This window comes from Podarcis tiliguerta (assembly GCF_965153285.1).
Source record: "Podarcis tiliguerta genome assembly, chromosome: 4".
Classification (NCBI taxonomy): domain Eukaryota; kingdom Metazoa; phylum Chordata; class Lepidosauria; order Squamata; family Lacertidae; genus Podarcis; species Podarcis tiliguerta.
Genome location: NC_139537.1, coordinates 52,196,480 through 52,221,853, shown reverse-complemented (window position 1 = coordinate 52,221,853; position 25,374 = coordinate 52,196,480). Strand labels below are relative to the sequence as shown.

The 25,374-nt window shown below is 42.2% G+C and overlaps 1 protein-coding gene across 2 annotated transcripts in view; it reads left to right on the top strand.

Annotated features, from left to right (window-relative positions):
* Positions 1-25,374, top strand: part of KCNJ6 (potassium inwardly rectifying channel subfamily J member 6) — a 103,306-nt gene that overhangs the window by 6,776 nt on the left and 71,156 nt on the right. The window lies entirely within an intron of this gene.

Here is a 25,374-nt window from a genome sequence, read left to right as displayed (position 1 = left end):
TTTTGTGAATCTAAGTTTGGTCTCATTGAGGGGCAGTATTTCAATATGAATAGGAAAATGAGAATATCCCTAAACATATATATATATATTTTAGGGGGGGAGGAAGCACTGGGTATAACAAGGGAAGGAGCAGAGGTCAGCAAAGCATTTAACCACACCAGATCCATACATTGCTTTGGAAGGGAAAATTGGCCAAAACTTAGTTGTGGGGGGTGAGGGGTTAAGGATTCATGTTCTAACACTGTCATGAGTATTAAATCTCTGCTGTGCCTCCACATAAACTAGGTTGTTCCCTGTAAGAAATAAAGAACCAACAGAAAATAGCCGCTTAGGCAGATTCTGGGGCCTAAATCTCTCCCCAATCCAGTCCAACATATGGACCTATACCTGCCAACCAACAGGACTGGGCTGCCCCAAGTTTGAAATTGATATTGCTAGCACAGTTTGTTACTTCCTTTATAGAAAGCTAACAGTTTGCACCTCAAAGGTACTGGGAACATGAAACTGCTGTCTGTAAGCCTAATTATTTGGTACTGAACAGCGTGTCTTCTTGTGTATGAAAGGGGTGGGTGGGAAAGAGATAAGACACAGCAGCTAAAAATATTGGTCTAGAAGATATTGGTTCCCATGGCCTCCCTCTCCATAGAAGCTTGAAAAACGAGAATGAAAAAGAGCCATCATAAGCATTGATAACAAAACTGTTCAGCATATGTGTGAGTGTTTATTGTTACATAAGCTAATAGTCTAATGATAAAATTATTCAAATACAATTTAAATGCTATTGAAATGGAAGAAGAGAGGAAAGAAATTGCTATAGTCATCCAACCTCCAAACTAAATGAATTCACTGATACTTTTTTTAAAAAAAGAATGTTTTTGATAAGTCCAGCATTTTAACTTGCCAAGATAGGAATCATATTTTGCCCTCCTACAGATGTTCAATTCTCTTGTCAAAACGAAATATTTTTACACTGTTCATTCAGTGAGAAATTTGGATTCGTTTCTGGAGACAAATCACTCCAAAGACAAAACAATTAAAATTATGTCTGAAAAATAGATTTCCTCTCGTTTACAACTCTTAACAATGCCCTCACATCGGATGCTTGGCCAGATGAGAACTAGATGAAAATTATACTCTGTTTCAGCTAAGTATATTAATCATGTCTGTGTCAGGGTCAGATGGCAGAGTGCACCATTAAAACATCACACCTACCCAGGAATTATTTCCATGTTTTGAATGTTAGCCATCTGAAATGAGAGGTAAATGTTACTTCCTATTGAAAGTAATAATAATAAAGTAAGCTTTGCTTTGAACAATTTTAGTATCACAAGCATTTGATAGAAGGTGCTTTAATTTTGGTTTTTATTATCAATTGCTTATGTTATACATCTTTAATTAGCTTTTATTGTTTTATTGTTTGCGTGTATATTTATTTTTGAAAATATAATAAAATAATAATAATAATAATAATAATAATAATAATAAGGTTCTGTTGTTAGCCACCATGGAAATGCTCAAAGGAGAAGTATAAGTAAAATAAGAATAAGAAACCAATTTATTACGATTGGTGAGTGGTAAGAAGAGCAGGCAAGTGGTGGCCCCTGTAGCAACTTTCTGGACAGTTTATAGACAGTTTCTACCATCTCTTATTATCTCCTGTGAAATGCCGGGGGGGGGGGGATATGCTCTGACCAAAGCTATATGAGCTTCTGTGACATTACATAGCCCATATGTTACTGTTGCTGTGGCCTGAATCTGCCTACTGTGATGACAGGAGAAAATAAGTTTCTAGGGGAGCAAGAAGCTGTGTCTTGCACGCAGGGATTGTTAGGTGTTATTGCAAAAGACTGCTCTGTAGTGAAGGGGCTAAGTGGGAGAGAAATTACCACCTCAGGGAGAAAATACCATCCTCTTGTCTCACCACAAAATTGTGGGAGACAAGAGTAGGGTACTTTCCTACAAAATTCTCACAAAATAGGTGGGAGGCTGTGCCACAGCCAGCAAATCAGCATAGCTTTTACTGGGATGGAAATTTATTTCTTACTTATCTAATGCATTTTCATTATGCAATTCAGGCAAAGAAAGGAGGAGGGGGCATCAGGCCACTTACAAATGTCAAGACAGCCCTCAGGCACACAATCTAAAAATACCCAACACAAAAGGGAAATGGATTGGGAGGGAGGAGGAAAAAAACCAAAACTCTGGCACTATATTGCAATGATCAACTGGAATGGAAATATTTCAAGGTGGAGAGAAACCAAAAGTTGCTAGTATTTTGACAGAGCTGACAGACATGCCATACAATTTCATCTCTGCCCCTCTCCTATATGGAATGGATGCAGTAGATCAGGCATAGGCAAACTCCAGCTCTCCAGATGTTTGGGACTACAATTCCCATCATCCCTGACCACTGGTCCTGTTAGCTAGGGATGGTGGGAATTGTAGTCCCAAACATCTGGAGGGCCAGAGTTTGCCTATGCCTGTAGCAGATGATAACTGAGGAAGGAGCCTGGTGGAGCTAGTGTTTCAGCAGAGCAGATGGAGAGGCCTTGCAATGGGTTTGGGAAAAAGCAAGTACCAATGACAGGTCCTTCCAGAACAAAAGTGGAAGTAGGTGAATGAGGACATCCAAATCTGGTCCTAAGAGAAAAAACAGCCTGCAGATGCTCAGAACAGAGAATGCCTTTCCCCCTCACCCATAGATGCTGAGTGCCTTCTTTCCTGCTGAATTTCCCATAAGTTTCTTCCTACAGAAACAATGATGTATAGATTGAAAGAAAAAAGCCGAAGGCTGGAAGGAAAAACGAAATGACAAGAAAACGAGCTGCTAATTCAATGGTGTAATCAACTGTGTTCTGCAGTATTTAATCAGAGGATCCCTCCATTCATTTATCCAGCTCAGGCTTCTGCTGCAGCATTGCAGGACACCTTCTGGTCCCGTCCCCCCCACTCCCCATGAGGAGGAGAATTTTTTCAGTCGCATAAGAAAAAGGGAAATTATGAGGGCCATTTCACACATTACATAGAAGCATACCTGGGTTTGCCGCTGCAGATCCGTGTCACAGGAAGCAGCCGCCAATTATGGCTTAGACTTGCATGATACACACTTGCTGTTGTCACATTCCCACCTTACGTATTTACATCTACTGCCCTAAAGCTGCTTGTGAAACAGAACTGTGTATCAACCCTTGGTATGTGGTTCTTCCTAGATTTAACCCTATTAAGGGCCCTTTCAGCTCATTGAAATTTAAGGGCCAAAACACATCTGACAGAGGATATAACTGGTTAGGATCTCCTGTGGTTCTTATGTTGCTTATGAACTGCCCTCAGAAGGGCTGCTTTGAAGATCAAGCAGATGGTGCTCTGGGAGAGGCTGTCACCTTTTCCTTCACTGCCCTTTTCCAGACATGACCTCTACTCCACCAATACCCTAAGCATGCCAATATGCTTTCTCCCAAACAGCACTAATAGCAGCTCTGGGGAAAGATTTCTATAGGCTCCTTGACTTCTCTCTGACCTAGCTGCTTGGGGGAAAGATCCATTGCTATGATATAATTGTGTGTCCCTGTGAGCACCTTGGCTGGGCAGAGCTTGGCTGAAGGGGAACCATCACAGTCAGAAATAAGAGGTTGCTCCCCTTCCCCATCCTCTATGGAGGTAGCTGAGGCCAGATCCATGCCATGCATCTCCAGCACACATGTATGACATTCCCCAAAGAATCCTGGGAACTTTCCCCCTCACAGAGCTGCAATTCCCAGCTCCAAGGGTTCTTTTGTGGGGATTAATATGCTTTGGATGTGATTTAAATGTATGGTGTTGATTGGCCCTAAGAGGGCTCTGGAGCATTTCCTGCCAGATCCTTGTGTTCCCAGTCTGCATGGGAGAATCCAGAAAAATGAGGATGGGGTCCAGGTGACCTCCTCTGGTCTAGGGTCCTGTCTTCTGGTGAGCCACAATCTCGTAGCTGTGGCCAATAAGCCAATGCCTTGATCATTGCAGTTGAGGATGCTGAACCCAAAGTTGTTCTTCTATTTGTGGAAGGAGTTTTTCCCTGAGTAAAAGGACCCAGTAATCTAATTTGAATCCAGACCTGGACATTTTGTGATCATCCATTGGTCTCCAGCCATCTGTGGAGGACAATGAAGATTCCAGCTTCTTTCTTGCAGGATTATGTTGGAGAGGTTGTAATAAGCAAGCATTAAAAACAAGAAAAACCTCATTTAAAATATTTTTTTCCTTTTAATCTTGTTGTATTTCAATATCTGAATATAAACTGTTATTCAAGGCTCATGTAGTAACTTTGTTTTGTGCTGAAGTTGTCACTGGACAGAAACTTGGCCAAAAAAAAACAGTCAAAGCCTAAGTGAAAAGATTTGGGGGGGGCAGTATTTGTCTCTAGGTGTTTTACACTATATTTTGTGAATAGTTCTCTAATTTGGGCTTTTGCCTGACAGAGAGGAAACCTAGCCTAGCTTTCAGGTTTTACTATCTAGAGAAAAGGTACCTGCTTTTAAAAAGCCTTTTAGTTTATATGCTAGACAGATGGCAATTAAGATGCAGAAAGTCTTGTTTAGTCGCTACCAAACAGGGCAACTGAACAGCTGTGGAAATGGTCCCTTAATAAAGGCATGAGATCTCCCCCGACTTTAATTTACTAGTGGTCGTTGCACGACAGCTTTCTAAAGAATGGAAATCAGTTCCATCAGCTGTCATCCAGTGTCATTTTGCTGCCGTGTTATAAAGCTTTTCATTGACTTGTACTGACATTGTAGTAGCTCTGCAGGAACTTCTGCTATGTCCAGTCAATCAAAGAGGAGAAGCAATGTCAGGACCTCTGCACAGCTCTTGCTAGTTGCCTTTGGCTTCTCCCTGTTCCCTTGCCACAGTAGGCTCTGTCTAGATCACTCTGAAGATGACACTGAGGACCAGCTCAAATTTATACACTTCCTTCTGGATTTCATTGTGCAATCTGTCCTGGATGTCTTTGTCTGCAGCAGAAAAGTTGAATCTGTGGCTCTGTCAGTGTCATTAGACTACATTTCCCATCATCCCTGACTGTTAGCCATGTTGGCTGATGGGAACTGACGGCCAAGACCATCTGAGGAGGGACAGGTTCCTCATTCTCGGGCTACAAAATTGCCTGGAGATAATTATTCTATGCTGTTGTTTCATTATATTACTTTAGTGCCTTGGAAAAGGTGTTATGCTGGTAGTCTTGCATATTATTCAAGGGTGTGTGTTATTTTGTAAATTTTCTTGTGGTGCTGAATTATGGTGCGTTGTGCTGTCTTTATTCTATAGTCCTCAGCTTCCTTGACCAGGAAATGCCTACATGGATCGTAGGTATTGATAGGTATTGATAAACCTACCTTCGATTAATTTGTCAAATCCCCTTTTTCTCCAACTCAGAAGTCATCATCACATCTTGTGCCAGCAAACCACACACTGTTTGATTGACTATTAAGTTAAGCATGCATTCCGTGAAGACATGATTTCTTTTGTCCATCAGTTTCATTAGATAATCCAGAATTCTAGTGTTATGAGAGAAGGAGGTGTTTTTCCCCTCCCTCTACCCACTTTCTACACATCATCATTTAAGAAATATCTTTAGTTGTCTTTTTTACTACATTAGAGAGTCTCCAATGCTTTATCCTCCTCCAATCTGAGCATGTTGGCTGCCCCATTTCTGCATCTTTTCCAGTTCTACCATATTTACTAAGATGAGGAAATTAGAGATGTAAAAAGCATAATGGCATTTTTCCACCCCTTTTTTCTGATTACCGAGCACCAATTTTGCCTTTGTCACATTCACTGCACACTGAGTTCACATTTTCATTGAGATCTCCACTGTGACCACAATATGGTTGACCCGGTTAGTCACAGTTCAGACACCATCAATTTATATGTTGTATATTCCCCAATTTGCATAGTTTTACATTGAAGTTACACTGGACCTAACTAGCCGTCTTGTTGCCTAGTCAGCCAGTGGAGAAATCCTGTTGCAATTCTTCACTCTCTGCTTGGGTTTTCACCAACCTATTTCCATATAATCAGCAAACCTGGGACCCTACGAGCCATACCATTTTCATCCTGACTGCAGTCCATTTTTACACAAAATACTTCGTTATTTAAAGTAATGCCATCCTGCTCTTCAGGAAAAGAAATGGCACAAAAGGAAATGGAATTGGGAGGGAAGAAGAAAAGGTAGTGGCAGGTGCTAGGTCTTGGTTACAAGGAGGAGGGAAGTGGGCTTCTTGAGCTGGATAGAGGGGGGGCAGGCTGGCCTCCCCCTTGCCATTTTGATATTCCCTGGAGGCAAAGGAAGGAACCTAACAGTGATCCTCCTTCTTCCAGCCAGTGGTAGAGGCCAGAGTGTGCTTCCCTTCAGCTTTGCAGTCCCTGGGACAAATTAAATAGCACCAGCCCCAACACAGGGCTTTGGGACAAGGGGGGGGGTGGAATGCTTTTCTGCTTCTGCAAGAACTGTCCATTTAGTCCTGCCCATTCACCCAATACGTGACTCTCATAAGGGGAGCTGTCACTTAACCCCCTGGCTGTAAACATTGCAGGTGAGGGATTTCATTGGAAGCTTTTTGGAATCCCCAATGTCTTTGGGTTGAGAACATGTTTGTTCCGTATATTACGGACCATCTGGACATGTTGTCCTAACAAGCAATCCAAGGCAGGTGACTGACTCAGGAGGACTCATTTTAATTGCCACACTCCCAAGCTGAATTTGTGTTTGTGAAATGGTGCGAATTGCTTTGGTTCTGCTACTGCCTCCCTCCTCCTCCTCCTCCTCCTCCTCCTCCTTTTCCTCTACATGCTGTGCTGCTGCACCATTATATAACCAGCCATGTGTGGAAGCTGCATGCAAAAGCTTAAGAGCCAAGATTAACTTGTTAGTTCAGTGCAACAGAAGCAGAGCAGGAAGCTTTTCTTTAAAATATAAGGAGGTGGAAGCCAGCAGCCACCCACTGACCTTCGCTCACTGTAAAGTAATGATGTTGGCATTCTGTAGGATTGATATCCTGCTGCCTGACATCTTGTGCCAGTATTTACTAGAACCACAATATTCTTAAATCAGAAGAGTATGCTCTGCATGAAATAGAAAAAGTGACAAGACCATGTTCTGATATAATCCCCCTGATTTTGATGGACCATGTGGTGGTCAACAAATCAGTCATAAGGATAAATTAATTTTCTGGCCAATTTAAATGTTTTCCTCAGTTCATTTAAAATAGGATTTTAAACATCTATACAGTGGTACCTCAGGTTATATACGCTTCAGGTTACAGACTCCACTAACCCAGAAATAGTGCTTCAGGTTAAGAACTTTGCTTCAGGATGAGAACAGAAATCGTGCTCCAGCGGCGTGGCGGCCGCGGGAGGCCCCATTAGCTAAAGTGGTGCTTCAGGTTAAGAACAGTTTCAGGTTAAGAACGGACCTCCGGAACAAATTAAGTACTTAACCCAAGGTACCACTGTATTAACACTGTTGAGGGTGGCATTTTCAGACCAGAAGGATGCTTGAGGGGCAGAATAATCACTCTGAAGAATCACTAAGTACACAAGAATGTTCAAAGTACAGAAATATGTCATTTTTCTGGGACATGGACATTGATCCCACAATAAAGAACTTCACTCTGATCTACCCTGCATGCCCACTCAGAAGTAAAGCCCAATGTCCAACAAGATTTGCTCCCGTGTAAGTGTGTGTAGGACTGCAGCTTATGGGAGATGTTACCTTTTTAACATCCACCTCTTACTGAAAAGGATATATATGTTTTCAGTGTGGTAAGCTCCTCTCCATTCCTCATTTTACTATTTTATTAGTTATCCATTTAAAGCATTTTTTTTGCTGCATTCATTGCCAAAGGCACCCAAACTAATGCATGGTTAAAATGTCATACAAACCTAGTTTACTTTTTTCATACTCGTGATTTATTTTCAAACTTGGGTTGCTCGAAGCAAAATCACAGATCTTCCTCCACCCAACTCATATTTATTGTGTTCTCCTGTTTCTTTCCTCAGCTTTTCTTATTTTTGAAATGAATTGGCATTTAGAACATGAATGACATGCAGCACCATTCTACAGTATATATGTCTACCCAGAAGGCCCAGGGATATCAATGGGACTTGGTGCCAAGTACATGTAGAGAACAGGATCGGGGAACCTCAGGCCTAGGAGGGCTCTTGAGGCCTCTCTGTTTGGCCCTCAGGATTCTCCCACATTCTTTCTTGGCCACCCACCTTCCCCAGACCATTTCCTTCCCTGGACCTGGCCCATGCCATCTTTATGTGCTTTTGTCTGGCTGGAATGATTCTGTGATCATTCCTCTAGCTTGCTTGGATGGAGAAATTTGTGTGCATGCCAAATCTTTGACTTTCATATTGGGTAGAATGTAGCTTACCCTACAAAGGCGAGAGCACAGGCATTGCTCTGCCTGCTTTGACTCTGATCTTGCCCACCACAGGCTTGCAAAGGGCCCTGGAAGGTTGCCCATGAGGGAATTTGGCCTTCAGGCTGAAAAATGTTCCCCACCCTTGGTGAATAGGACTGCTGCCTTGCAGTGCAATTGTACGCATGTTGGCTCAGAATTTAAGTCAGTATAAGATTCCTATGCTTCTAATGTTGCCTACTTCCTAGTAAGCATGTTCAGGATTGCAACCGCCATCGATTACAAATGAGGAAAAGGTTTTGTAGAATATATTGCATGTGCTCTTGATATCCTTATCTGCTAGAGTGTGGCCTGAGGCTTGAGTTGAAAGCCCCACCAATGCATCCCTTCCCACCATCCTGGGATGTAAATAGACCAGACAGGCACTTGCTCATTAAGACAAGAATGATTTATTCTCTGTATATATCCATGCTTCGCCTCTCTACAGAGCCTTCCAACAAAGCAAGCTCTGCTAGGCTCAGAAGTAGGGTGAGATAATTCAACACATTTAACTTAAAATCAATCTTAGGGGGGCTTTAGATATCACAGCCCAGGGAGATCATGTTCTGTAGAAGCAGTTTGGTTAAATCTAAACTAAGTATCTAAAACCATAAATATGGAACTCCTGATTATTTCTGTACCATGCATACTACTGGAACTCAAAAGTCGCAATCTGATTTTCTCTCTACTAAGCTATATAATTTGGTGGCTCAAGTAACTTCATCTGCCCTGCAGGCCACATATTCACCTAATTTGGGAGGATGAACCATGTCTGCAGCGAATCAAAGTTTTCCATCACTTCACACCTCTTATCCTTGCATAACAGCATCACCGATAAAACACACATGCAAACCCAAAGGCACTGTTGACCATATACTGGGAAATAAAGTCTGCTAGGGAGTGTTCTATTGGCAGTGTTCTTCAACCTTAGATTCTATTCAAAAATACTCAGGAATAAACCCCAGTAGGTTTAGTGGAACATACTCCCAGGTAAGAGAGTATATGGCTGCAGACTTAGGGGGGAAGCATTATGCACTGATGTTTAGTCAAGCATCAGTACTCCTTGCACAGAATCCTCATAAATGGCAGTCAGTGAGGGGTTCTATTCCAGTGGTCAGATTCTCTGATCTGCCCCAGTGGCCCAAGAGAGTTGAGCATCATTCAGTGAAAACATGGTGTGGTCCAGGAAGTAAGATTTCCCCTCACACATTCTAAAATCCTATTCCCTTATGGTGTCCTTTCCGACCTTGCTCATTTGTTTCCTCTTGTATCATCAGCATTTCTTTTACAAATGCATTTATGAGAGAGTCCAAACAGAGTCTGGGAAGGCAAGGGAAGTCATTTACGGTAAAGGAAAATAGAAATCTGGTGCCTGTGAATTAAAACTACAACAGTGATTGACAAGCTACAGTAGCGTGTGGTGTTATCTGCATCCACAAGCAATATAAAATCAGCAGCCAGTGCAATTTCCTGATTGCAGTGCCTCGGTGTTGTCACTCGTGATTGCTAGATCCTTATAGTTCCCCTCGAGGCAAATGGGAAACATGAAGGGTGTAATTGGATTCAATAGGGCCACAGCTTTATTTGGGTGGAATCTGATCTGTCGAAAGCTTCCACAACTACCTCCCATGGCAGATCTGCCATTTCATAGCACTCTTGATCTAAAAGCTTTTGAACCTGCTTTTGACTCTCGTATCTCAGGACCTTTCATTTATTAGTTGAAATATGCCACTTTTGAGTTATGCAAGGCTTAGGGAAGTATCCATGTATTTTTGCCTATTTTGCTAGATATTTTTTTTCCAACTTTAAAAGGGAGCTCTTCAGGGATGCACCGAGAGTTATCAACTCCTTTCTGATAGGTTAATGAACATGAAAATCATATGTTCCACAAAAATCTACCATGAACTTAGCCTCTTCATAGAGCTCCCAAAGGGACTGTCAATTGGGCAATGTTCCAGAATGAGACAGGCATGTTCACTCCTTTTGAATATTAAAAAAAAAAGAAGAAGAGGAGAGGAGAATTTCCCCAGCAACCGTTGTAATGTAAAATCTACTTCACAGAAGCTTTATGCAGAGAGATCACAACTTGTTTTGGTAAAATGAATGTTCTAAAGGAAAATATAAAAGATCAGGGCATGTAACGCACGCTGGGTATATTTTAAGGGTCTGTCTTTCTAAACACCCATGCTGAGCCATAATGGAGGCACAGCTAGTTAAGGGCCCTACCAAGAGCTTCTTGAAATCAATGGGAAAATCTCCCATTGATTTCAATGAGCTACTCATCTCTTTTTTTAATGCCTATAAAGGGCAATGCACCAGTGAATTAAGCACCACCAGGACTCAAAGAGTGATAGTCCAGGATTTAATAACTAAAGAAATTGTTGCATTGGAAAATAAGCACAAAAGAACAGTCAGCAACAGAATATGTAGGAAGCTTATCAGCAAGAGGCAGGAATTACAGGTAAATAAAAATTAACATAACCATGGCCAATAAATACTATGCATTTGGGAATAAACATCCTAATCCAATGCTATGAAATGAAAACCTTTTTAAAAATACTGTAAAGAAAAAAATGGTCTGTAGCCTCTACAAGTGGAAAGAAAGTGTACACTGCCCAAAACATCAATACAGAATTCTTCACTCAGTTCGTACTTCAGATGCATCTGATGGTAGGGATAGCCAAGCTTATTCACACAAGGCATGGGTACAGCCTTTAAAACCTAAGCACTGTACTTTCTTGTGTAAAAAATAACCCACCAAGGAAGTGAATGAATTCTTTCCAAACTTAAAAAAAATCACAAATCACCAGTGGCTCTTTTTAAAAATATGTGTGTATTAGTCTCACATATGGCTTATGCTGGAAAATGGGTGAAACCCAGAAACTCAAGGCTGATGATAGTGCCAAAAGCTGGGCAAGATCCAAAATACGTGTGGGTGTACAGGCCTATATAGCTGTTCAGCCAGTTTCATGGCACCCTTGCAACTACACCAGGGGTAGCCAACATGGTGATCACTAGATGTTGTTGGACTACACCACCCATCAGTCCAAGCTAGCATGACCAAAGGCCAGGGGTGATGGGCATTGTAGTTCAACAGCATCTAGAGGACATTACGTTGGCAACCCCTGAGAGCAAGTCATTTTATCTCACACTATGTGCAATCTGAACAAAACGTCTTTATACCAGATAGAAAGATTGTGAATCCTCTTAGACAAATGTCCTGAAGGCCAGTAATGCAGAAAGGGGGGATATGCTAGTTTTTATCTTGAGATGCCCACAAAGTGATCACCTGGAATGACATTTCTTAGTGGTAATGCTAAACATAGAGGGTGGAAGAGGGTGGAAGCAAAGCTGTATGAGAAGAAGCACATCTATATTAGAGACCTGCAGCAGTGATCAAAATGAATACCATGAACGTCTTTTGTCACACAGGGGAATGAAAGAAGACAGCCTCTTGTCTCCGCTTTTGTGTGCACTCTCTCTGGAGCCCCTAGCAGACATACTTGGAATTAGACATTGTGCTGACAGTCAAGATGTTAACGTCAAGCAGAAAGGCTCCACTCATCAGCATGTTTGCATGTGACACTGCACTCATCATATCCAACCCAAATAAGGTGGCCTTGGTGCTATTTTGCAGGTGTGATTCATGCCAGGAAATCCAGGTTGTACAACTAAACTGGTTTTGGTGCTCTTGAGCAACAAGCTGCTTCCCTAAAAGATACCTGACTTTTTGAGGAAAGGAAAGTGATGGGTTGAAGCACTGGGTGCTGTGACATCATAGTTCTTCCCATGAACAAAACAGCTGTCATCATATCACCTCCATGCAAACAAATGGGCATGAATGTATTTGGAAGAAGCCCAGCAGTCATACATTTAAATGATAACAAACCTGTAAGCATCAAAAGACTTAGAAAGCAGCAGGCAGTGCATATTAAAATAGCTAGGGATGCATTTTCCCAAGAATCCCAGCCCCTGCATCCTTGCTGTGAGACATGTCATTCAGGAAAGACATCACAAGTCTCTTGGTATGGGGTCAGCTTTATAAGCCATCCATACCACATCCCCTTTACCTAGCTTGGCATGCCACCCCTTTTTCAGAATGGGAATAGCCAGCTGCCATTAGCAGCTGAGTAGGAATTTTTCGGGTGGTCTCCAATTGGCCTTTCCCAACTACTCCATACAGCCAATCAAAAATGTCATGGTAGGGAATTTAGTCAGCTTTCTGTCATAACAGGCATGTTGTGAAGTCAGGAATGGTGGGACTTGTAGTCTAATAACATCTGCAGAGCTAAAAGTTGCCCATCCCTGGCTTATACCAGAATTATTATTTTTAAATTTCTATGTATGAATTGGTATGCTACTTATATGCCAAAATGGCTTCTAATCAATGTGCTGGATTTGTAAACTTTGTTGTTTTTGCTACAACAGACAAACACAGGCACCCCTTTGGAATTTATGGCTTTATAGATTCATTTTGCTTGACCGGCAATTCTTCTCTGCTATTGTGCTGTTGTTCTGTTGTTTTAGCCTTCTTATCTCCTGCTCCAACATCCTGGAAATCTCAAGCTTGTTGCAGCATTCTGGCAGGAGAATGAATTGTCTTCATCAAATCTAGGTATGTCATGCTAGTCGGAAAGCAGAAGCAAAAACAATGGCAAATGTATTCAGCATCTTAAATACAGACAGTGCAAACACTCAAACAAATGACACACCGTACAGTATCCTTCCCAGTCATTATTAAAGTAGCTCTCTACAGGAATCGGCCATTAGGAAACAAGGCAGGTAAAGAAACAAAGGCCAGCAATTCAGAATTAGAAATATGCAGATTGCTGTACCTTGGCAAGGGAAAACACAACTCTTCGGTTGAGCAAGCATCAAAAAAGCAAAGCTGTTGTGCTGTTTATTGTCATAGCCCTCCTGCATGTCCTATTTGGATTCAGTGCATACATTCATGCCTCTCTCTTAGCAACATAGGAAGCTGCCTTATACTGAGTCAGACTGCTGGCCCATCTAGAGCTTCATTGTCTACACTGAATGGCAGCAGCTCATGGGGTTTTAGACATTTACAGCCCTACCTGGAGATGCTGCAGACTGAATTTAGGACCAGACACTCTATTACTGAGCTACAACCCTTCCCCTTATTACTAACAAAGCAAATGTGAGCAAGTGCTGGATGGCTTTTCCTGATTTCCAAAAAGGAAAGTTGGAGTTTATTTAAAACAGAGTACAGAAGCAAAATCAACAATAGCTCTTTCCTTCAAACACATCCAATTATTATCACCAAAAAGGGGAGCGGGTAGTCAGGTTACTAGGTCTTCAGGTTACTAGACAATGCATTCATGTTATATAGATGTAGAGTAGAGAAAGGAGAGGAAATGTTTGTTTGATCTATGTTTAGCCAGTCATGTCTAATCTTTACAAGCCTGTCTATATTTGGCAACAAATGAACACATAGGGACATTGGCTCAAAAGCTTTATAGATTGTTTTGTGTGTTCGCTAATTTAGAAGCTAGGAATAGACCCAAGGGAGATGGAGTCTGGGTTTGGTGTTTCTCCTATAGTCTGTAATATAAGCCACTGTGTTGCTTTTCAGCACCATTTACTAAACCTACCATGGAGACTTAGGATGAAGGGTGGGCAATTCATAATAACAATAAATATTATCAAATCCCCTAAAGAGACTGGGTGCAGAGCAGCTCATGAATAAACCTCACAGGTCTAATTGTTCTGTCCCAACAGGTACTTCGTTGCTTTTTTAATGAAGTGTTTGTTGACTTTGGTTAAGCTCTTCATTGCTAGAGGCAGTCTATATGCACTAAAGCTGCAATCCCAACCATGTCTACTTAGAAGTAAGTTCCAGTGAATTCATTGGGCCTTACACTTTGGTAACTGGGGTTAGGATTGCACCCTTAATCCACTGTGAATCCTGAAAACTAATGGAACGCATTGTTGCCCCACTCCCAGCCAAATCCCCATTGCTTTCCTCCCACCACCACCGTACCCTGAAATTTTGTTAACTTATGTTGTTCTTTTCTAGAATAGAACACATTGTTCTTTTTCACACAAAAAGAATACATTGGCGCGCACAAAACAGAACTGAAAACTGTCAAACACTAAATCATGTTTACTACAAACATTTAAACATAAATTAGCTTGAGCAAACACACACAGACGACCCCTTTCTGAATAAAATAAATGTTTATGAAAGAAAATGTTGCCATGACTTTGATGTGCTTAAGTGGCATTACACTGAGTGAAGAGGTAGTTCCTGCCACCCAGGACACAAAGAGCAAAATATCAACAGGGTGTCAAACTGTTCCTCCTTGATGCCTGAATGAAGGGTGACAAATTTCTACTGAAATCAACCTGCAATCATAACCCCACTTACCTGGGACTTAGTCCTGCTAAGGCTTACTTCTGAGTAGACACAGTTAGAACTGCAGTCATAGAGGATTTTGTGATAATGGGACATTAGTCACTTCATTAACTTTGTCATTAAGATGCCACAAGATTATTTGCCATTTTTGCTGCAAAAGTCTAACAGGGCTACCCCTCTGGAAATTCATTAACTTTGAAGGAGAACATAAAGAGAAGATAATTGATCTGTAAATGTCTGTTGGTGGCTGAATAAGAAAATATGTATATTTCAACATCAGCAGATGATGAAATGAAAAAAAGACTAGTGCAAATAAACCCATTTCAGTGGGATGGAAAAAACCAGATGAAAGAATGAATGACTGTTGGAAAAGTTCTAGCTTTGTCCTCTAAGCCGTCTATGATATAGCCCATGGAAAGGAAGTCATGTGCAGTTAGGGTTTGGCTTTTGAAGTTTGTTGAAAACCAGGTTCTGGGTGAAAAGGTCAATGCCTATGATCTTCAACCAGTCTTTTCCCATGTCAGTGTTCTGTCAAAGGGACTAAACCCAAAGCTTGAACCCAAATTTCAAATTAAACTGGGTTCTGGGCTGGATCTTAAGGTTGTACAACTGCCACCCTGCCCTACAGCAAGTTCTGAATGTGAGGGATGTCAAGCCTTGAACAACCATCTAGAAGAAGCACATCTATATTAGGGACCCTAAGACCTCCCAATCCATCTCTCTGTGGCATTCTAGGGAAGGGAAATATCATAACTGCTATTCACCGCAGGTCCTGGAGCTTCCTGGTCAGATTAGCTTAAAGTAACAAAAAGAGCCTGCTCTGTGTTTTCCACATAGGAGATCACCCTTCTCTCTGTCTCCTGCTAGCTGTGGCAGGAAGCCGGTCTGACAAACATAACCTGAAGCACGAACTCATCTGACGACGCTTGCTCCACTCATTAGATTCCAGATTCATCTAGTACACTGCTTGCTTCATTTACATACACCTCTGCTGGTAGGATGACTCAAAGGAATTACTTTAAAAGAACTTCAAAGTATTGCAAAAATTGACAATTTAGGGAAACAAATTGATACCATGGGATTATACTACAGGTGGAGTAGAGACAGTCTTGCTATCATTTCTCTGTCAGGCATATCAAACAGTCGCAATCAATACTCAGCCTTTTACAGTAACATCTTCATTAGCTGGTGCATTCAAATAGATCAGTTTTGGCACCTCAACAGAGACGCTCACATCTACTGACTCCAAACTGAAACATTTTTGCAACTCTATTATTTTGTAGTGCCAAATTCTGGGTAAGGTATGCATATATTCTGGTCCTGAAGGGAGCCTTTGTACCCAGTTGAAGCTTGGTATAATCAGCTACTACAGCACAGTTCACCTATTGGGAAGGGATAGAAATCTTTATTTTTCATTCTCTGTTATTGTATGGCCACCCAACAGAAGAAAACACAATATTAAAAATATGATACAAAACAATAAAAGCAGCACCAAAGCCTGATATTTTGGGCAGATACGTGTGAAGTCCAGATTTAAAACACTAAGTTGTTAGAAAGCTCTGGGTGAAGAAAAGGATCTTGAGCTGAGGTTGAGAATACCATAAAGATGGTTCCATGCAAGGCACTCTAAGGCTGCTGTTCAATAACTAGGGTGCCACCACCAAAAGGCCCTCTTCTGCCTATCTCAATTCATTTGGCAGGTGCACTCAGCAGTGGTCCAATGAGGATCTGGCAGATAGGCAATTTTTCATGTAGTTTCAGGCTTTAAAGGTTAAAACCAGCACTTTAAAGTAGGCCCTGGCTGGGAGAGCATCTGAGTCTCTCTGCTTTTCTTTAGCACCAGTAGAGAACTGCTTCTCTTCAGAATCTCTAAGAGGTACTCTCTCTTCTCTGCATCTGCCTCAAAATTCCTTATCCGTGCCTTGGTTGTTTCTCACCTTTAAAAAAAAAATTTGCAAATTGTGTCCTCCTGAAAAGAGGGCACGTGTTGCAGTGAGACCTGGAGACTGACCTCCTGTGTTGTGGGTGGGTTGGATTGGTTAGCCACAACACCCAATTGGTAGGTCCCTCAATGTTGGGTTCAATCTGGCCAATGGGGCACAGTCCAAACGGATCGAGAGACCAATATATAACCATGCATGTGACCCAGAGCTTCCTCTTTCAGCTCGTGCATTCAGAACACCCGCCCACCTCTCCCTATTTTTAGGGCATTGTGCGATTGACCTTGCTATGCCGTCGTGTGTCGTCTGACGTTGGGACAGGGGCACGGCAGGAATTTCCCCACTTGGCTGATTGGCTGTTGCCATTTGGGTTTTGCCTGCTGCGTAGCAAATCGTCACAACTTATTCAGGTGATAGGGATGGGAGAGCAGTCTCACCATCCCTATGTGAAGGGTATTTGGTTAAAGGAATCCAGGGTCTCAACTGGCTTGATCAACCCCCAAGAGTGGGTTGTGCCCGTGCCTGAGTCCAGGGGGGTATCTGGGTGGTGAACACAGTCTGTTCCCGGCTTTTCACCTACCCAGGTGTTCACCCTTGGCTGACCTATGCTGGTGCCCTGGGTCAGCAGGTGCAGGGAGCTAGTCGAACCAGAGCCTATGCAACCACTCACCTTCTGTAATCAATAAAGTTGTGGCCTAAATTCTGCCAAAAACCAAAACTAAAATTTGAGTCAAGTGTGACTTTATTTAGGGAGGAGATCTCTGGGTCTGAACACGCAAAATACATTTTTGCAAAACATGCACAAATGCCAAATAACAAATTGTCCAAGCAAACATATTTTTGCTAGGGCTTTAAAAACAGTGATTTAACCAAAAATGCACAAAACTGACCCACTAATAGAAGGGAGAGATGAGTGAAATTGTCCTTGCAGCTTAGTTTCACTGAATCATTTTGCTGATTTATAAGCATATTTATTTGGCAACAAGTCCCGTTTAACTCAGTAGTAGCTAGACTCTAATCCTAGCCCCATTTACCTGGGATTAATCCCCACTGAATTCAATAGGATTTATCTCAGAGTAGACATGGTTAGGATTGTGCTGCTACTTCTGATTAGACATTCACAGGGCTGAACTGTTAATCTCTGCTTTCCCCTTCACACACACACCAAAAATAGCATGGGATGCATAATAAACCTTTGTGTTTGCTTTTTGAATAAAGCATCTGGGGTTTTGCAAGACTTTTCTTATTTTTAAAATGTAAATATGAAAAATTGTAGCATTTCAGATTTAAAAATAGAATTGCATACAATGGCACACTGCTAGTTAATATTTTTTAGAAGCCTGCTTCAATCACTGGTCTTTCTTTGGACAAGTATTCAACACTGTACCTCTTGAGTATAATGAGCTAATTAAACTACAGTTCATCCATAAAATGAGCTACTTGAGGTACAATTCTTCCATTCTGTAAAAGCACCATATGTATCCAATTGCTGTCCAATAAAATGGTGACCCATCACACACACACCGCAGTAAGTGGCAAAGGAGGCAGATTTTTTTAAATGAATTTTCCAAAATTCCAAAAGTACCCAAGAGCTGGGCTTCCTGGCAAAAAGAAAAGGAAACATGGCAGGTGTTCTGATTCCATTTCCTACAAAAGAGTTTTAGCTCATTCACCAAGACACAGCCTAAAACCAAACAACTGATTTCCAGGTGAGTGAAACAGTTGAGAAATGGTCATTCTCTGTTTATTATACTTGTAATTTCCACATATTAAGGCAACATGTGGGAAAATATAACTCTGGTGTCTCCTAGCTCTCCACCTCCTCAAACCACACAATTTACCAAACATCAAGGCAGGAAGCGTTTGGACCTCGTAGCACAGAGATCACATAAGATTCCATCTATGGTTATAGGAACCTGACAGCTCTGTCTCACTGAACTATGCCAGGGCTCAGTCTCATAACACAGAAAGCAGGAAGAGATGAAACTGTCCCCTGAGCAGGTATCTGGTAGAGGACTGAAAATAAAATGAAAATAAAATATATAGTTCTTCATGCAGTGCACCATTTAATGGAATCTGCTGCCACAGCATATGGTAATGGTCAACTTAAATGACTTTAAAAGTGGGTTGTACCAATTCACTGAGGAGAAGCCTGTCAGGGGCCTCTGAAGTTCAAAGGCCATATGTTACTGTGGCAACTAGAATGGTAGATTTGATAGGTTCTTCATCTGGTCAAGCAGGGCTCTTCTTAGAGTGCACTTCACAGGTAACTAGAGTTACAATCAAACCTTGGTTTTCGAACGTCCCAGCTGCCAAACGTTTACAAAGCCAAATGCCCAAAACCCAGAAGTGAATGCTTCCATTTTTGAACGCACCTCAGAAGTCAAACAGCTTCTAAGGTGTGTTTCTCCATTTTTTCAGTGGATTTTGCTGCCAGCCCTTTCATCGTTGGTTTCTGAATGTTTCAGAAGTCAAATCCGAAACAGATTACGTTTGAAAACCGGTACTATAATCTGCACGTATAGGAGATTAAGAAAAAATACTTCTAGATAGGTGACATTTTCCTCAGGCAGCTGAACTCCAGCATTGTTTTTCTAGAAATTAAGCACACTGCTTACATTCCACAACTGAATTCCACATTTATTCAAGGGAAATTCAAGGGCATAATATTTTTAAAGGATAATGATACGCTACGTGGACTGCAGAGTATACATTACGCTTTTCTGAAGTAGTGCTTCGACATGATATATCCATTAGTTTTCTAACTCTACTAATTGTAGATTCTATCATGCTGAAGTGATTATGAGAGCCAATTTTAATAATATCTTCCCCCTTTTATGCATAATAAGCAATTTTAGAAGTCATTAATAACTTGTGAATAAAGTGAAATGAAGCCCATAAACATTAAAAAAAGAGTCACTACTGGGCAAAGGACTAAAAATAGTTCCAAGCCACGGGATGTCACAAAGGATTGGTAATGAAATAGAAACCCACTTTTATAGGATCTGGCCAGCTGAACTAAAAGCAATTACAGCTTGACAGCTTGCTAGGTACATAATGAAATGCTGGATTTTTTTACGGGCAGGTGTCAGCATTAGAAAAACTGTCAGTTCGGCACTAATTGGTACCCTGGATGGCAGCCTCATTATCGAGAGATAGGAGAGCATGGCCAGGGTGCTGCTAGTGATGAAAACTGCTCACACATTCATTTTAACATGCAGGTTTGATTTTTCCCTTTAGGATCTCTAACAGGAGGTAGAGATGACCGTGATGAGAGATCATTCCCTGTGAAGGAGAGGCTACTGGTGATTCAAGTTATCTTTGTACAGGCTGAGAGGGAATGACACAGCTGCTGCAGCCAACTCAAGAGTATCTCATCCTTAAGCAGACAGAATCATAATGTGCACCCAGCACCCTTGTTCACATGTGAGGCCAAGCCAAGCCATAGATTCACACAACTGAGCAAATGTTTGGGCTTCTAGAGAGCAGACTGCGGCTCCTTTGCTCCTCCCTGGCCATTTTAATGCAGTGCTCTGCTTGGCCATAGTTTGCCTTAGGGCAGCCATAGGCAAACTCGGCCCTCCCAATGTTTTGGGACTAGAACTCCCATCATCCCTAGCTAACAGGACCAGTGGTCAAAGATGATGGGAGTTGTAGTCTGAGTTTACCTATGCCTGCCTTAGTGTGTCGTCTGAACCTGGGAACCTGATTTGGCTCTCTCCAGGCAAACCACAAGCTGTAACACCAAGGGTTGTCCCTATGGTTTACAGGTCATGTGAATGGAGGGGATAACCCATCAACTCAGGTTTGGCCAACACACTAAGCCAAGCCATAGCTCAGCAAGATGACCATGGAGGAGCAAAGCAGCTTCTGTCTCCTCTCAGGAAGTCTGCATGTTTGATCATTAGCACTAAGCTGTGCTTTGGCTTAGCACTGCATGTAAACCAGATCAATAAACAGGTTACCTGAGGTTAAGAACGTAATTCGTTCTGGAGGTCCGTTCTTAACCTGAAACTGTTCTTAACCTGAGGTACCACTTTAGCTAATGGGGCCTCCCGCTGCCGCCGCGCCGCTGTCATGTGATTTCTGTTCTCATCCTGAAACAAAGTTCTTAACCCGAAGTACTATTTCTCAGTTAGCAGAGTCTGTAATCTGAAGCGTCTGTAACCCGAGGTACCACTGTATGCTGGTATCAGTCCCAGACATGCTCCCCACTGCTAGGACTGATTTGTCCTCCTAAATCTCTGTTGTCTGCTCTGACTTGGAGTTCCTCTCCAGAGTCTTAGGCACAGACCTTTCCCATAATCTGCTTTCTTTGCTTAGGCATTTTAGTTTGCTAGTTGTCAATACTATGTAAGATGACATAACGGTTCCGTAGTTTTAACCAGTTGGCTTAGTCATATATTTATCTGCTCTCATTTTTATATTATTACACTTATGCTATTTTTAAACGTAGTTACTGTGCCATGCCCTGGAGTCACTTACAGTAAATTGTGGCCTAGCAATACTTTAAAGAAATAAAGAAATTACCGTATTTTTTGCACCATAACACTCACTTTTTTCCTCCTAGAAAGTAAGGGGAAATGTCTGTGCGTGTTATGGAGCGAATGCCTACGGATGGCGGGGGGATCTGCTGCAGTCGTGAGCAGAGGATCCATGGTTCCCCTTCCTTCCCTCCTCCGTGGCTCGCTTTGAAACAGCAAAGCGGGAGAAGAGCCGCTGAGTGGGGAGGAGAGAGGGACAGAGAGCCTGCTTGCTTTAAAGGAGCAAAGCGGGAGAGGAGAGGAGCCTTCTCCTCTTATACCCCTCTTCTGCATTATTAACAGCATCCTTCTCCACCCACCCCATGCGTGTTCCTTGTCCCTTGAGTGCTTTTCCTGCCCTCCCCACTTAAAACATGGTGACAAAGCACGGAGCCACATGGATCCTCAGGATTTTTGCACTGGGTCACCCCAAATTCACCATCAGATCACATAGCATGTCCATGGCTACAGCTTGCACCAAAAAAGTCACGCACCCACTGTTGCCTGGGGCCGCAGTGGTGCAAAAACATGGTTACAAAGCATGGATCCACATGGGTCCTCAGGAGTTTTGCATTGGGCTACTCCAAACTCACTGTCAGATCACATGTCTGTGGCCACAGCATGAGCCACAAAAATCATACATCCGCTGTTTCGTTTAGAATATTTTTTTTCTTGTTTTCCTCCTCTAAAAACTATGTCCGTGTTATGGTTGGGTGCGTGTTATAGAGCGAAAAATACGGTACTTGCTACCTGTTCTGTTTAACAGGATATGACAGGGATTGAAGCTAGGACTTTTTGCAAGCAATGCATTTGCTCTGCCCTTGAGCTATCTGTGATCCCTCTCCTAAGAAGTAAATGCCAAAAATACCAGCCAGGCCAAAACAAAAACAAAAGCATGAAAGGTAGTGGTCCAGCATTTCTGATTCAGCTTCCACCTCTCCACACAATTTGGATGCATGCCAGGAGGCAGTAAGATGGTGGAAAGGGCTTTTGCAGGGCATTCCAACTTGGCACACCAGAGGGCCCTCTCAGCCTCTCTCCCCCACTTCCATAGCTCCAGCACTTTTCAAGTAGGGAAGGGGTGAGAGATTGACAGCATCTCTAAGATGGTCTTGACTCGTAAGCCACCAGCTGCCAAACACTATTCTAGGGTATTATGCAGAATAGATAGGACAATCACATGTTTCTCGATAGTCCTGTCTTAAAGCAGTCCAAACAACAACCCAGATGATTGAATAAATGAGCAGTGTGGTTTTCACATCAATGTGAGATGATTCAAACTGATGCTAATAATAATGGCCCCACGGTACAACCATCAGATGACTAACTACTGTTGCTGGTAAAAATCTGTTATGATATTTAGCATCTGTATCCTTAACCCACAGGAGAAATACTGTTTACCAATACAAAGCAGACAAATTCCACCAAGAAGCAAAAGAAGAAGCCAGCAAATTAAAACTCCCTGAGGACAATAGGCACAGTTCTACATAACCAACCAACAACAAACATCAGTCTTTACTCTACGAGGCTCTACACTTTGTGCCACACACTCCCTTGTCAGCAGCATTTTTTTAAAAAAACACAGTGTCAGTGAATTTCACTCTATTCAAAGAAACCAAAGCAGAGCAGGCCTAGTGATCCCAGCAACTTTTCCCAGTAGGTCTTGCCCCAATGAGGCAGTTGTGAGGACTGAAGGTCCCCAACTTCCCCCACCTGCATAGTCCACTCCTTTCCCCACGTAGTCATAGACTGTGTCTGCATGCAATCTGTTCTTTTCATTTCTCTGTGTGTTCTAGGAGACCAGGGGGGAGGGGAGCTGGTCACAGCAGAAGGGGGAGACTCCCTGGATTCTTCAGCAGCCTGCCTCAACACTGCCTCTTGGCCCCCCTCCTTTCCAGCCTCCTCTTCTGCCTCTGGTTCTGGACTTCTTCTGCCACAGCCTCTTCCTGCTCACTAAAGCCTGTTTCCCCTTCAGCTTCTGACACCTCCTCCCAGTCTTCTCCCTCTGATCACTCATCACCAGTTCCCTAGCTCTGAGCCTTCTTCCCCTGGGGGTTCATGTGGAGGTTCCCAGCTGGTGCCTTCCATCACTCCTCTGCATCCAGCCAGTCCATGACAACCCTTTTGGTGCTGGCAAGTAGAGATGGAGTTCTACACACAATCACCATTCCAAGCAAGTTTCAGTTTGATTTATGCCTGTGACAATTTCCCATAGTAGCTGACTGTAGAACCTGAGATTGACGCCTTTAGGGGGAACCAAGGAATGGTATTTAGGACTGCTTGAAAACAATAAATTTTCTCTCGTGTTTTGTGGAAAATTGTGGACCATGCATGTCTGTTCTTGTAACTTGCATTTTCTAATTGTGTACATCTTGAAACCCGCCTGGCCAGTCCAATAACCACAAAGATGCAGAGAATGCCAGTGGCATTTGATGGGCTAGAGTTGGAATAAAATTCTCCATTTTCAGCTCAATTCCAGCATAATACAAATTCTCTCTTTATGAACAAATAACTATTGGTGTTTTAGTGCCTTGGCAATTAATTGGATGAAATGTGACAGCAGAGATTTGCTTCATGTACTGACCATTTGCCTCTGACCGCTAAGTATAGTATTTCAGAGTACTATCAATCTAATTAATTGAAAGGCTGAATAGCACCCTGTAGACACCTTTGGCCTTCTTTATGAAGTAGACAACCTGGAGCCCTTACTACAAAATGGCACATTTATTTTGTAGCAGCAGCAGCAGCATGCATGCCTTCTGTTTTGATTCATGTTGGTTCCCACTCTTGAGCTCCCCTGGAAACTCCACTTTATTAATGCCATAAATCTCCATATACAGAGCAACCTATTTATTACCACAGAATGTAACTGTCTTACAGCACCATGAAATGTTGATTTCCTCTAAGTTCAGACTGAAGCTATAAATCCACCTCCATCATTATAAAGATCGGGCTAGGTTTACTGTTATGTCTTCTAGGGTGTCCTCCTATATTGGTCCTCGAGTTATGAGGGATTCATATGATCTCCAGCAAACTAACACTGACAATAGGAATCCTTGAAGGCATTGTGAGATTTAGATAGATTTCCTGAACCAGGGTTGTGGTGACCTCTACATATCATTCCTCTTTGTCAGTGATGTTCTTTTCACCACCACTGGTGCTGAGGACCATTCAGGTAGGGGAAAGGAAGGAAGCATGAGAATTTCAGGCTTGGCCTTAAGGGAAGTCATTGCATTAGAAGATTTATCTATTTGATAGATTTATATTCTGATACTTCAACTCTTCGTGTTCCCAGGTCAGCAAACAATAAAAACAACAACAGTACAATCTAAAAACATACAATAATTAATTACAATAAAAACAACCAGAAAAAATCTCAACAACAAATATAAATCCTGCTGCTCTGGTTTTTGTTTTTGTTTAGTTTGTTTTTACCTGACAGAGATTATAAAGGTAGCAAATCCCAGAGAGAATGAAGACATTTTAACTGGGCATCTAATAGACATCAGCATAAGTACCAGCAGGTTAGCTGGGGAAAATATTCCAAAGGCAGAGGCCACCACTGAAAAGGCATTGTCTCTCTATTTTTCTGTTTCTCTTTATCTCATAGCAATTGGTCACCTAAGGAGAGTTTCAGGGATCGAGCTAGATGTGATGTTAAATATGTATTTGCATTTAAAATCCATATTTTTTTAATAAAAATGCAGTTAGAAACTGTGTGTAAAGGATAATTATTTAGATCACAGTAGGTAGGGAGTAGGTACAGCTTTCCTCCCCAGCTGTAATCCTGAAAAAGGTGGGGGGGGTTGAAGCTACAATTTGGATTGGGTACAAATCACCCAGTGGCACTGGTGGGATTTCCTCCTGAGGCAAGTAGCAGCTTTAGAGATGCAAATTTTGTCAGAACTGAAGCATTGAGAGGGATGGGTTAAACTCCCCTTCTTATCTGCTGCAGTACTGATATCAGCCCTTGCTGCCCACTCCAGCAGGTGCTGGTTGCCTTTTAAAGTATGTATGCTAAATGCAAGGACCCACTGAGGGCTCACTTCTCATTTGATCCTCAGATGGAGATCTCAGTGACTGGGTGAATCGCG